This window comes from Colobus angolensis, unplaced genomic scaffold (genome assembly GCF_000951035.1).
Source record: "Colobus angolensis palliatus isolate OR3802 unplaced genomic scaffold, Cang.pa_1.0 Scaffold72, whole genome shotgun sequence".
In the NCBI taxonomy this organism is placed as follows: domain Eukaryota; kingdom Metazoa; phylum Chordata; class Mammalia; order Primates; family Cercopithecidae; genus Colobus; species Colobus angolensis.
In genome coordinates this window covers 4,125,528-4,138,187 of record NW_012120932.1, presented here as the reverse complement: position 1 = coordinate 4,138,187, position 12,660 = coordinate 4,125,528, and positions in this window count along the sequence as shown.

Below are 12,660 nucleotides of genomic sequence, written 5' to 3'. Positions count from 1 at the left end.
TGGGCGGCGGAGCCAGACTCCGTCTCAAAAAAAAAAAAAAAGGAAGAAAGAAAGCATTCTCCCAAATGTTTTGTTTATAGAAAAAGATAAATCTCACCCTAAATCTGTGTTAAAGTTAAAGAAACAACAGGTAGTCACAGTTAGAATGTGATTTTAGGGACTAGGAAATCAACCCCAGACTTCAGCAAATCAATGTTCTACCATTGAAGGTGCCAATATTTAGTATGAAGCCCCTTACGGATTTCAGATCTTTTCCTGAAAGCAAACTTTAATATAGCAGAAGTCATCTGGATTTGGGCTGGAGATGGGGAGAATGAGAGGAGGCAAATACCGTAAGGGGTGGAGTGTAGGGGCAGGAGAGAGTAAAGAAAGGTATTAGTTAAATGTCAGAAGTGAATTTATTCACTTTGTAGTTTTATCTAAACTGAAAACTGATCCGTGCTTGAATGGATTGCTAGAGAATGCCTCTCTCATGGGGCAAGCATAAAGCTATAATTATACAACTTCAAGTTTAAAATAATGAGACTCTGTGTTTGGGGCATCTTTTTAACTCAGCTAATCTAAGGATATGAGAAAATACTATTCCTATTTAAGGAGCAAAAATTGGTAGATACGTGTTTGGGAGGATTTTTAGATTTGCCAGCATTTGTGTTTCAGAAAACTACACAGCCTCATGGCAAGCCTGAATTTCTGAATACAATGAAGCAGAGATTGTTTTGCCTTGAGTAGATCCAGTTCCTGAAGTCTCGGGGGAACAGCATGCTTCATGCCTGCCAGCAGATGAGCTTCAAAGTGCCTTAAGGAAGCACTTTGACCAGAAGGTAGAATATTCTTATTATAGAAGGAGAAGGAGTGTGTAATTCATCTCCTACTGGTAAGAATAGTTACTGCTTTTGCAAACACCGTAAATGTGCAATCTAGAAGCTAGAAACAAGTACGCAGTCTTTTTTACATATGTAGTGAAACTACTACACTTTCTACAGTGGCAAATCTAAGCAGAGACTGTAAATCTAAGCAGAGTGGTATCCAGGGTTGTGATAGTCTACACTGAGTATGCCTACATGATGGTAGAGAAAAACAATGAAGATTACATGTGGGATAGCTTCCTAAGAATATCAGATAAGAACTTCTGCAGAACAACTTGTTATGTATCTTCTGGTCCAAATTTTCAAATAAACTGCTGCCGGGTATAAGGATACAAAACACGAGAGAGAGAAAGGGAGAGAACAAGCAAACAAAAATGACCCTGAAGTGATAACATACTTGGTTGCACTTGATATTTCGGAAAGTCTGTGATTCAGGGAAATTAGATGGTCTGGAGGGAGACGTTAGAAACAATAGCAAGACACTAAAGTTCTCTCAAAACCTTGGATCCCATTTTTTATAATAAACAGAATTATATCTTTTTTGATTAGCTTGTGAAAAGTATTTGAGAATAATTTATGAAAAGTTCCCACTGCTATAATATACTGAGTTCAATACATTATTCATATTTTATTTTCATTAATTAAAATAAACCCAAATCCTATTAAGAACTTTTTCAAAGACTGATAACCATGACTACAAAATGCTTTGTTGTCACATTTCTTTTCATTCCATAAATTAAATAGACTCTTCTTTGTCTCTAAAGGCTATTTAAACATATTATGTTTCCCAGGAAAGGCTGTGGTTAAACATTGGCATTTTGTCCTTATGTTCCTATAGTTTCCTGTTGTAGCAGTGTAGAATGAAATTATGCCAGAACAATTTCCACATAAATATGGAATAAAGTGGTTCAAAGAGTTTTGTGCCAATATGTTTATTTTCTTAAGCGTTCATTGTAAATTTATGAAATTTTAATATTCTCTCATAAACACCTAAGTGTAGTTGCCATTAAATACAGATTCACATTCAAGTTAGGACTGCTATTTTTTTGTTTCATATGATTTGTTCTTTTTCTCTTCTTTTTTTTTTGAGAAGTAGTCTTGCTCTGTCGCCCAGGCTGGAGTGCAGTGGTGCCATCTCGGCTCATTGCAAGCTCCGCCTCCCGGGTTCAGGCCGTTCTCCTGCCTCAGCCTCCCAAGTAGCTGGGACTACAGGTGCCCACCACCGTGCCTGCCTAATATTTTTTGTATTCTTAGTAGAGATGGCATTTCACTGTGTTAGCCAGGATGGTCTCGATCTCCTGACCTCATGATCCGCCCACCTTGGCCTACCAAAGTGCTGGGATTACAGGCATGAGCCACTGCACCCAGCTGGCAAATAAATTGTAAAGCTCTACATTCTTGGGCAAATTTTACCCTTAAACAAAAATACAGTCAATTGTGCTAATCCTACAAAGAGCCATTTTAGGGAGCCCTAAAGTTTTCTTATGAAAGCTCTAGTTGAATCACATATCAAAGTACTGGTCTATTAAGTTTCTTTTTTCAGATATAAGTTAATTTTGATGTATTTGATTTCCTCTTTAAAAAATCACACTTTTGAGACTGGGTGTGGTGGCTCATGCCTGTAATGCCACCATTTTGGGAGGCCAAGGCAGGCGGATCACTTGAGGTTAGGAGTTCAAGACCAGACTGGCCAACGTGGTGAAACCCCATCTCCACAAAAAATACAAAAATTAACCAGCCGTGGTGGTACATGCCTGTAATCCCAGCTCCTTAGGAGGCTGAGGCATGAGAATCACTTGAATCCAGGAGGCAGGGGTTGCAGGGAACTGAGATCACACCACTGCACTCCAGCCTGGGTGATAGAGTGAGACTCTGTCTCAAAAACAAAAAACAGTCACCTTTTCGAATGCTTAGACACTACTGGTGGACATGTAAATTAGTTCAGCCACTGTCTAAAGCAGTTTGGTGATTTCTCAAATAACTCAAAACAGAATTACTATTCTACCCAGCAATCTCTTTACTGTATATATACCCAAAGGAATGTAAAACATTCTACCATAAAGACCTAGGCATGTGTATGTTCATTGCAGCACTATTCACAATAGCAAAGACATGGAATCAACCTAATGCCCATCAGTGGTAGACTGGATAAAGCAAATGTGGTACATAGGCTGGGCACGGTGGCTCACACCTATGATCTCAGCACTCTGGGAGGCAGAGGTGGGTGGATCATGAGGTCAGGAGATCGGGACCATCCTGGCTAACGTGGTGAAACCCCATCTCTATTTAAAATACAAAAAGTTAGCTGGGCGTGGCGGCGGGTGCCTGTAGTCCCAGGTACTCGGGAGGCTGAGGCAGGAGAATAGCGTGAATTCGGGAGGCGAGGCTTGCAGTGAGCCGAGATCGTGCCACTGCACTCCAGCCTGGGTGACGGAGCGAGACTCCATCTCAAAAAAACCAAAAGAAAAAGAAAATGTGGTGCGTAGACACCACAGAATACTACACAACCATAAAAAAGAACAGGATCATGTCCTTTGCAGCAACATGGATGGAGCTGGAGGCCTTTATACAAAGCAAACAAACACAGGAAGAGGAAACCAAATGCCACATGTTCTTACTTATGAGTGGGAGCAAAACAATGAGTACATATGGACACAAAGAAGGGAACAACAGGCACTGGGGCCTGCTTGAGGGTAAAGGGAGGGAAGACGATAACAACGGAGAAACTACCTATCTAGTACTGTGCTTATTACCTGGGTGGCCAAATAATCTGTACACTAAACCCCCATGACATGCAATTTACCTAACAAATCTGCAGATGTACCCCTGAACCTAAAAGTTAAAAAATAATAGCAATAATCACCCTTTAAACCTATCTTTCAACATTTAAAGTCTCACCAAAAGACTAAGCCCTAATCACAGGACTATAGAATGTTCCCCTTCCCCTTACACCCCATCACTACATTACTAAAGGCCTGTTTCCTATAGTTCCTTTTACTTAGTACATTGTGTTCACTTTTCAACAAAAAAAATTCCAAGATACACTGAAATGCAAAAAAATAAATAAATAAGCAGTTTGAAAAGGATGAACAAGCATCATAATCAGAGTCAAGTATGGCAGGAATGTTGAAATTATCAAAGCAGGTATTTTAAATAATTGTGATTATTGTGTTAAGGACTCTAGTAAATAGACAACATACAAGAACAGATGAATTATGTAAGCAGAGAGATGGGGATACAAAGAAAAAATCAAAAGAGAAGTCCTAGAGATCAAAGACATTGTGATAGACATAAAGAAGGGCTTTGACGGGCTCATTAATAGACTGGACATAGCCAAAAAAGAATCTTTGAGCTTGATGATATGACAATAGAAATTTCCAAAGCGTAAGAGCAAAGAGAAAAAGATACTCAGTAAAAACAGAATAGAATATCAAAGAACTGTAACAAAACTACAAAAGGATATATATACTGGGAATTTTAAAAGGAGAGAAAAGAGAGAAAAAAAATAGAAGCAATGTTTGAAACAACAATGACTGAAAATTTCTTCCAAATTAGCATCAGACACCAAAACAGCGATCAAGAAAGCTCAGAGTACACCAAACAGGATACATGAAAAGAAAAATTACACCTAGGCATTTCATATTCAACTTAGAAAAATCAAAAATAAGAAAAAAAAAGTCTTGAAAGAAGCCAGAGAGGAAAAATAGCCTACATTAAAGGAACAAAAATAAGAATTACTTCTGACATTTTCTTAGAAACCATGCAAGCAAGAAGAGTGAGGTTGAGAGAAAAACCACCAACCTAGATTTCTGCACCCTGTAAAATTATCCTTCAAAAGTATTAAGAACTAAAGTTCTTCTCAGACAAACAAAACTTGAAGCAATTGTTACTGGTAGACCTGCCTTGCAAGAAATGTTAACAGAAGTTCAGAAAGAAAATGATATAGGTCAGACACTCCAGTCTACATAAAGAAAAGAAGGGAGTCAATGAATTAATAAGTAAAAGTAAAGTAAAACATTCTTTTTTGTTATTAATTGATCAAAGAGATGGTAGTTTGTTCAAAATAATAATAGCAACAATATATGGTTATATATGCATATATATGCTTTTGTATACTTTTGTGTACATGAAGTGAGTGATAGCAATGATAAAAGGGAAAGGAAGGAAGAATTAGGAATATTGTGTGTTAATATATCTTCTACCTGTGAAGTGGTATAGTGTCATTTGAAAGTGTACTTGGATTAGCTGTAAAAATATATTGCGAACTCTAGGACTAATGTTTTAAAACTTTAAAAAAGTATAACTGATATGCTAAGGAAGGAGAGAAAGTGAAATTATATAAAGTGCTCAATTAAAACACAAAAAGTAGAAAAACTATGTGCGACAAAAACAAGAACTAAGAGCAAGGACAGCAAAGAAAAATCATTAACAAATATGGTACATATTAATTCAGCTCTATCAATACTCATCTTAACTGTCAATGGTCTAAAACACACCAATTAAAATACAGAGACTGTCCTAGCAAATCAAAAAACAAGACCCAGCTGTCTACAAGAAACCCACTTTAAATTTGAAGACTCTTAGAGATAAAAATTAAGGGGATGGAAAAGATACTGAGGTAAATTATAAAGGGGGGTCATAGTCTCCCTTAAAGGAGAAAAATCACTAAACAGATGGAGATAACAAACTACCCGACCACAAACCACATCATAGGCTCATGGTTAGAACATCCCGCAGCAAGGAGGTGGAGAAATAGAGGGGAGAATTCCCAAATTCACACAAGCACAGAAACCCACGGTTAGTGTCCAGTGTCCTTGGGCTGACCTATATATATACATATATATATATATATATTTTTTTTTTTTTTTTTTTTTGAGACGGAGTCTCGCTCTGTCACCCGGACTGGAGTGCAGTGGCCGGATCTCAGCTCACTGCAAGCTCCGCCTCCCGGGTTCACGCCATTCTCCTGCCTCAGCCTCCCGAGTAGCTGGGACTACAGGCGCCCGCCACCTCGCCCGGCTAGTTTTTTTGTATTTTTTAGTAGAGACGGGGTTTCACCGGGTTAGCCAGGATGGTCTCCATCTCCTGAACTCGTAATCCGCCCGTCTCGGCCTCCCAAAGTGCTGGGATTACAGGCTTGAGCCACTGCGCCCGGCCTGACCTACATTTATTATAATAGTAAAAGAAAAACACCCCTGGGTGGAGATTTAAGGTGCTAATGAGACATGAAATGTAAGTACTAGCTTGTACAACCACAGCACATGTGCAGCCAGGGACCACCCATAACATACTCATCAGAACACCCCTTCCCACCCCTCCATGAATAATCATGTAAATCTCCCACAAAAGGCGATCCCGCAGCATCAGACAGGGCTGTCTCACCTTTGAGCAGCCCATGCTGATCAGCTGTCAGAGTGTACTTTTGCTTTGCAATAAACTCTTTTGTTTACTGTTACTTTGGATTCATTCTCAAATTCTTTTGTGCAGCAAAGTCAAGAACCTGAAACAGCCCACTGGCAACAATAGCATGCTAACAGTAATCCAAAGAAAGCAGGAGTAGCTTTATTAATGACACATTCCCACTTCAGAACAAGAAGAATTGTCAGAAATAAAGAGAATAATTACATAATAAAAATGGGGTCAGTTCTCCAAGAAGACATAACAGTTCTCAGTGTTTACACACCTAAAACCAGAGCATCACTATATGTTATATTAGCAAAAACTAATAGAACTTCAAGGAAAAACAGATGAGTTTACTACTGTACTTTGAGACTTTAACATCTCCCTACTAGTAATTAGCAGATTAAGCAGGCAAAAAATTAGGAAAGACATATTATAATTCAAGTCAACAGTGACATTAATCAACTGTATCCAACAGACATGTATAGAATAATTCACCCAACAACAGCAGAATACACACGCTTCTGAAGCTCCCATGGAATGTTCACAAAGACACATCATTATCTAGGCCATTAAAAAGCAACTCATTTAAAAGCATATAAGTCATACAAATTATGCTCTATGACCACAGTGAAATTAAGCTAGAAATCAACTTCAGAAAGATAACTGGAAAGTGTTAAAATACATGAAGGCTTAACATCACACTTCTAAATAAAAAATGGATCAAATAAGTCTCAAGAGGAATTGTAAAATATTTTGAACTAAATGAAAATGAAATACAACTTTAAATTTGATGACCCATAGAGATAAAAATTAAGGGGATGGAAAAGACACTGTGGTAAATTATAGAGGGTGGTCATAGTTTTTCATTCTCACTTACGTCTCACAAAAGTGTGTGAAATGCAGTAAAACAATGCTTAGACCAAAATTATAGCATTGAATGCACGTGTTGCATTCCAAGGAGGGTGTGAAATTAATAATCTAACTTTTCACCTTAGGAAACTAGTAAAGGAAGAACAAATTAGACTCAAAATAAGGAGAAGAAAAATATAAAAATCAATAAAATTGAAGACAGAAAATCAATAGAAAAAAATGGACAAAATAAAAATCTGATTCTTTGAAAAGATAAATAAAATTGATAAATCTCTATCCAGAGTAGGAGAGAAAATGAATACAATTGTTAACATCAACATTTGAAGAGGAGCCACCTCTATAGATTCCACGGACATTAAAACATTTAAAAAAATAAAGAAATATTATTAACAACTTCATAACTTTGATAACCAACATAAAATGCAGCACTTCTTTGAAATATATAATCTACTAAAATTCACGACAGAAGAAAAAGACAATCTGATTTGTCCTATATCTATTAAAGGAATTGAATTAATAATTAATAAGCTGATAAAATAGAAAGTATCAGGCCCTAAAGAGTTCTCTGGTAAATTCTAACACTTATAAAGATGCAGAAAAAAATTTGACAAAATCTAACATCCATTAATGATAACTCTTAGCAAATTAGGAATAGAGGGAAACTTCCTCAAAGTGTCAAAGTCTATAGGAAACCTAGAGCTAACATCGTATTCCCTGGGGAGAAGTTAGATGCTTTCCTGGTAAGATGAAAAACAAGGCAAGAATGCCTGCTCTCACCTCTCCTACTCAACATCATACTGAGGGTCCTAGCTAATGCAATAAAACATGAAACAAACATAAAAGTTACACAGATTTGGAAGAAAGAAATAAGACTCTGCTCACAGATGGCATGATGGTATATGTAAAAAATCCCCATAAAATCAACCAAAACATTTGTGAAACTAACATGTGGTTATAGTAAGGTTGTAGAATATAACGTTAATATACAAAAGTCAGTTGATTTCTGATATACCAGCAATGAGCAATTGGAATTTGAAATTAAAAGCATAATACTATTTACTTTAGCACTGGAAAGAGAAATGTTTAGGCATAAATTGAATAAAATATGTACCAGGTTTATATGAGAAAAACTACAAACTCTGATTAAAGAAATCAAAGATCTAAATAAATGGAGTATAAATTGAATAAAATATGTACAAGGTTTATATGAGGAAAAACTACAAACTGATAAAAGAAATCAAAGAAGATCTAAATTAATGGAGAGATACTCCATGTACATGGATAAGAAGACTCAATGTTGTCATAATGTCATTTCTTCAAAACTTGATCTGTAGATTTAATGGAACCCCACTCAAAATTCCAGCAAATTATTATGTGGATATCCACAAACCGGTTCAAAAGTTTATATGAAATGGCAAAAGATCCAGAATAGCCAACATAATATTGAAGGAGAAGAATGAAGTTTGAGGTCTAACAAACTAATTTCTGTATGATTCCAACTATATGACATTCTGGAAAATGAAAAATTATAGACACAGTAAATAGCTCAGTGATTGCCAGGAGTTTGAGGGAAAAGGGACTGGGGTAAATGAAACACAAGAGATTTTCTGAATAGTAACACTGTTATGTATGACACTGTAATTTTGGATACATGCCATTATATATTTGTCAAAACCCATGGAATGTCAAACACAAAGAGTGAAGCCTAATATAAACTATGGGCTTTAGTAATTAATGGTGCATCAATACTGGGTCATGGATTGTAACAAATGTGCCCCCCTAATGTAAGATGGTAAAAATTGGAGAAACTGCAGGGAGGTATGAGGAAACTCTGTGTTTTTCTTTCATCTTTTTTTCTGTAAACCTAAAACTTTTTTTAAAATGAAGCATCTTTTTTTTTAAATTATCTAAATATATTAATAAAAAGTGAAAGATTAGCAAAGTAGATTTTAAAATATCCTAATCATAAGCTGTTTATAAGAAACCTACTTTACATTTAATAAAATAGGTAAATTGAAATTAAATGCATAAAAAAATAATATGCAAATATTAACAAAATAATGCAGGAATGGCTATATTAATATCTGATGGAGAGACTTGAGAGTAAGGAAAATTACTAAAGACAAAGAAAGATACTACATATTTTTAAAAATCAAGTTACTATGAAGACACAATGATCCTAAATGTATATAAACTAACAGAATTTTAAAATACATGGAGCAAAAGCAGATAATACTGAAAGAAGAAATAGACAAATCTACAATTATAGTTGGGGATTCCAACCTTCTCACTAGCTGACAGAATTATTAGTTAGACAATTAGCATAGATATAGAAAAATATGAACAACACAATTCATCAACAGGATCTAATTGATGTTCATACATATATTTATCACATAAAGGAAACTCCAATAAGATTAAACACTAATTGCTCATCATAAGTAATAGAAGGCAGAAGAAAGTGGAATGACATATTAAAAGAGATTAAAGAAAACACGAGACCAAGAATCTTATATTTAGCAAAACTATATGGTAAAACTAAAGATAAAATAGACATTTTCATATAAACAAAAATTGAGAAAATTTGCTGCTGCAAGATTTATCTTAATATTTATTAACAATAACAAAAGATTTCCAGGCTGATTCCTGATATGTGTTAAACCCCATATGAGAAAACAAACAGGCCAGTAAATTGAATTATGTAGATAATTGTTAAAGAGAGTACAATTGAATATTTTGTCTTCTTTCCTTTCTTAAATGATTTAAAATGCAAGTGCATAAAATGATATGTATGTACATAGATTGTTGGGTTCGTAACCTATAGAAATGTAATGTATTTGACAATAATGGCACAAAGGATATGAGCAGAAGCAAATCTATATTGGACCAACCAACAGAATGACACCAGATGGTTTTCCAGATGTACAAAAATAAAGAGAACCAGAAATGGCAGATAAGAAGATTAATATCACAAATTTTACAAATGTATACTTGCTCCCCTTTCTTCCTCAGCTTCTTTAAAAGATGCAAAAGTAAAAAGAACAAAGCTCGAGGCATCATGCTACCTGACTTCAAAATATACTGTAAGACTACAGTAACCAAAACAGCATGATACTGGTACCAAAACAGATATATAGACCAATGGAACAGAACAGAAGCCTCAGAAATAACACCACACATTTACAACCATCTGATCTTTGACAAACCTGACCAAAACAAGCAATGGGGAGAGAATTCCCTATTTAATAAATGGTACTGGGAAAACTGGCTAACCATATGCAGAAAACTGAAACTGGACCCTTTCCTTACACCTTATACAAAAATTAACTCAAGATGGATTAAAGACTTAAACATAAGACCTAAAACCATAAAAACCCTAGAAGAAAATCTAGGCAGTACCATTCAGGACACAGGCATGGGCAAAGACTTTATGACTAAAACACCAAAAGCAATGGCAACAAAAGCCAAAATAGACAAATGGGATCTAATCAAACTAAAAAGCTTCTGCACAGCTAAATAAACCATTATCAGAGTGAACAGGCAATCCACAGAGTGGGAGAAAATTTTTGCACTCTATCCATCTGACAAAGGCTAATATCCAGAATCAACAAAGAACTTAAACAAATTTACAAGAAACAAGCAACCTCATCAAAAAGTGGGTGAAGGATACGAACAGACACTTTTCCAAAGAAGACATTTATGCAGCCAACAAATATATGAAGAGAAGCTCATCATCACTGGTCATTAGAGAAATGCAAATCAAAAGCACAATGAGATACTATCTCATACCAGTTATGTGATGCTTTTATAAAGCATGCTCTCTTGCCGGCCACCATGATTGTAAGATGGGACTTTGCTCCTCCTTGCCTTGCACCGCGATTGTGAGGCCTCCCTAGCCATGTTGAACCTCTTTCCTTTATAAATTACCCAGTCGCAGGTATGTCTTTGTTAGCAGTATGAGAACAGACTAATACATCAGAGATAAAGAGGACATGCTATAATGTTAAAGAGACAATATATTAAGAAGGTATAAAAATTATAAACCTATGTGCTCTGAGAGAAATATTTCCAAAATCTACAAAACAAGAACAGACTGAATTAAAAGTAGAATTCAACAATAATAGTTGGAGATGGTAATTGTTGCAGACATCAATATCTCACTTTCGATAACTAGAAAAACTAAATAGATGCTAGCAAGAATATGGAGAATTTGAGTAACAGTATAAACTAGCTAGATATAACAGAATAAACTAGCTAGATCTAACAGACACTGACAGTACAGTACACCCAAAAGCAGAACATTACGCTCAAGGGCACATGGAACATTTCCTAAAATAGATCACATGCTAGGCCAAAAACCAAACTTCAAAAAGTAGAAAATGATTGTCCTTTGATCAAAATGGAATTAAATTAGAAATTAAAGACAGAAAGAAATTTGGGAAAAGCATAAATATATAAAAATTAGCTGCATACTTCTAAATAATCAATGAGTCAGAGAAGAGATCATGATGAAAAATAAGCAGAAGAAAGGATATAATAAACATTGAAATAGAAAGTAAAGAAATAGAAACAATGGTAGAGCAAATCAACAAAACCAAGAGTTGGGTCTTCGAAAAGATTAACAAAATTAACAAACTTTAGCTACACTTACAGGGAGAAAGAAAGATTCAACTTACTAAAATTAAGAATGAAAGAGGGGACATTACTATTGACCTTATAGAAATAAAAAGAACTATAAAAGATGCCATAAAAATAAAGTATGTCAACATATTAGATAAATTTGACAAAACGGTATCAAATTCTAGAATAATACTTACAAATCATTTAAAGAATAATTAGTGCCATTCTTCACAAGCTCTTCAAAAAAATTGAATATCTATTACAGCTTTGCTTATAATAGCCAAAAAGTAAAAACAACTCCAATGTTAAACAGCTGGTGAATGGACAAATACAATATGGTGTATCATATATCATACCATATCATATCTACGATATCGTGTTATTAACCAACAAAAGGAATGAAGTACTGACATATGCTGCAACCTGGGTGAAAATATTATATTCTTGTAAATACCATGCTGTGTAAAAGAGACCAGAACCAAAGAGTGGATTTTGTATTATTCCATTTACATAAAATCTCCCAAACAGGCAAGTTTAGACAGCGGTTGCCTAATGATATAAGGTGGAGGAGGAATGGAAAGCGACTGCTAATGGGTACCGGGACTCTTTTGAGGGTACCAAAAATGTTATAAAATTAAACTTTGGGATGATTGAGCAACTGAATGAATATGTTAATATGTATGAAACATTTTAAGTGAGTAAATTACACAAAATTTAAATTATGGCTAAACAAAGCTGTTTTTAAAAAGTGTACCAGCAGCAGAAAATTAGTTATAAATTAGTCAGGATTAAACAGTGCTCATCTTGATTAAGCTTATAAAGGGTGATGATTATTTCACTTGTTTTATTCTACAGTAAACAGTTTTAGATTCAGTGATTAAACAAAGGGCTACCTTTACAC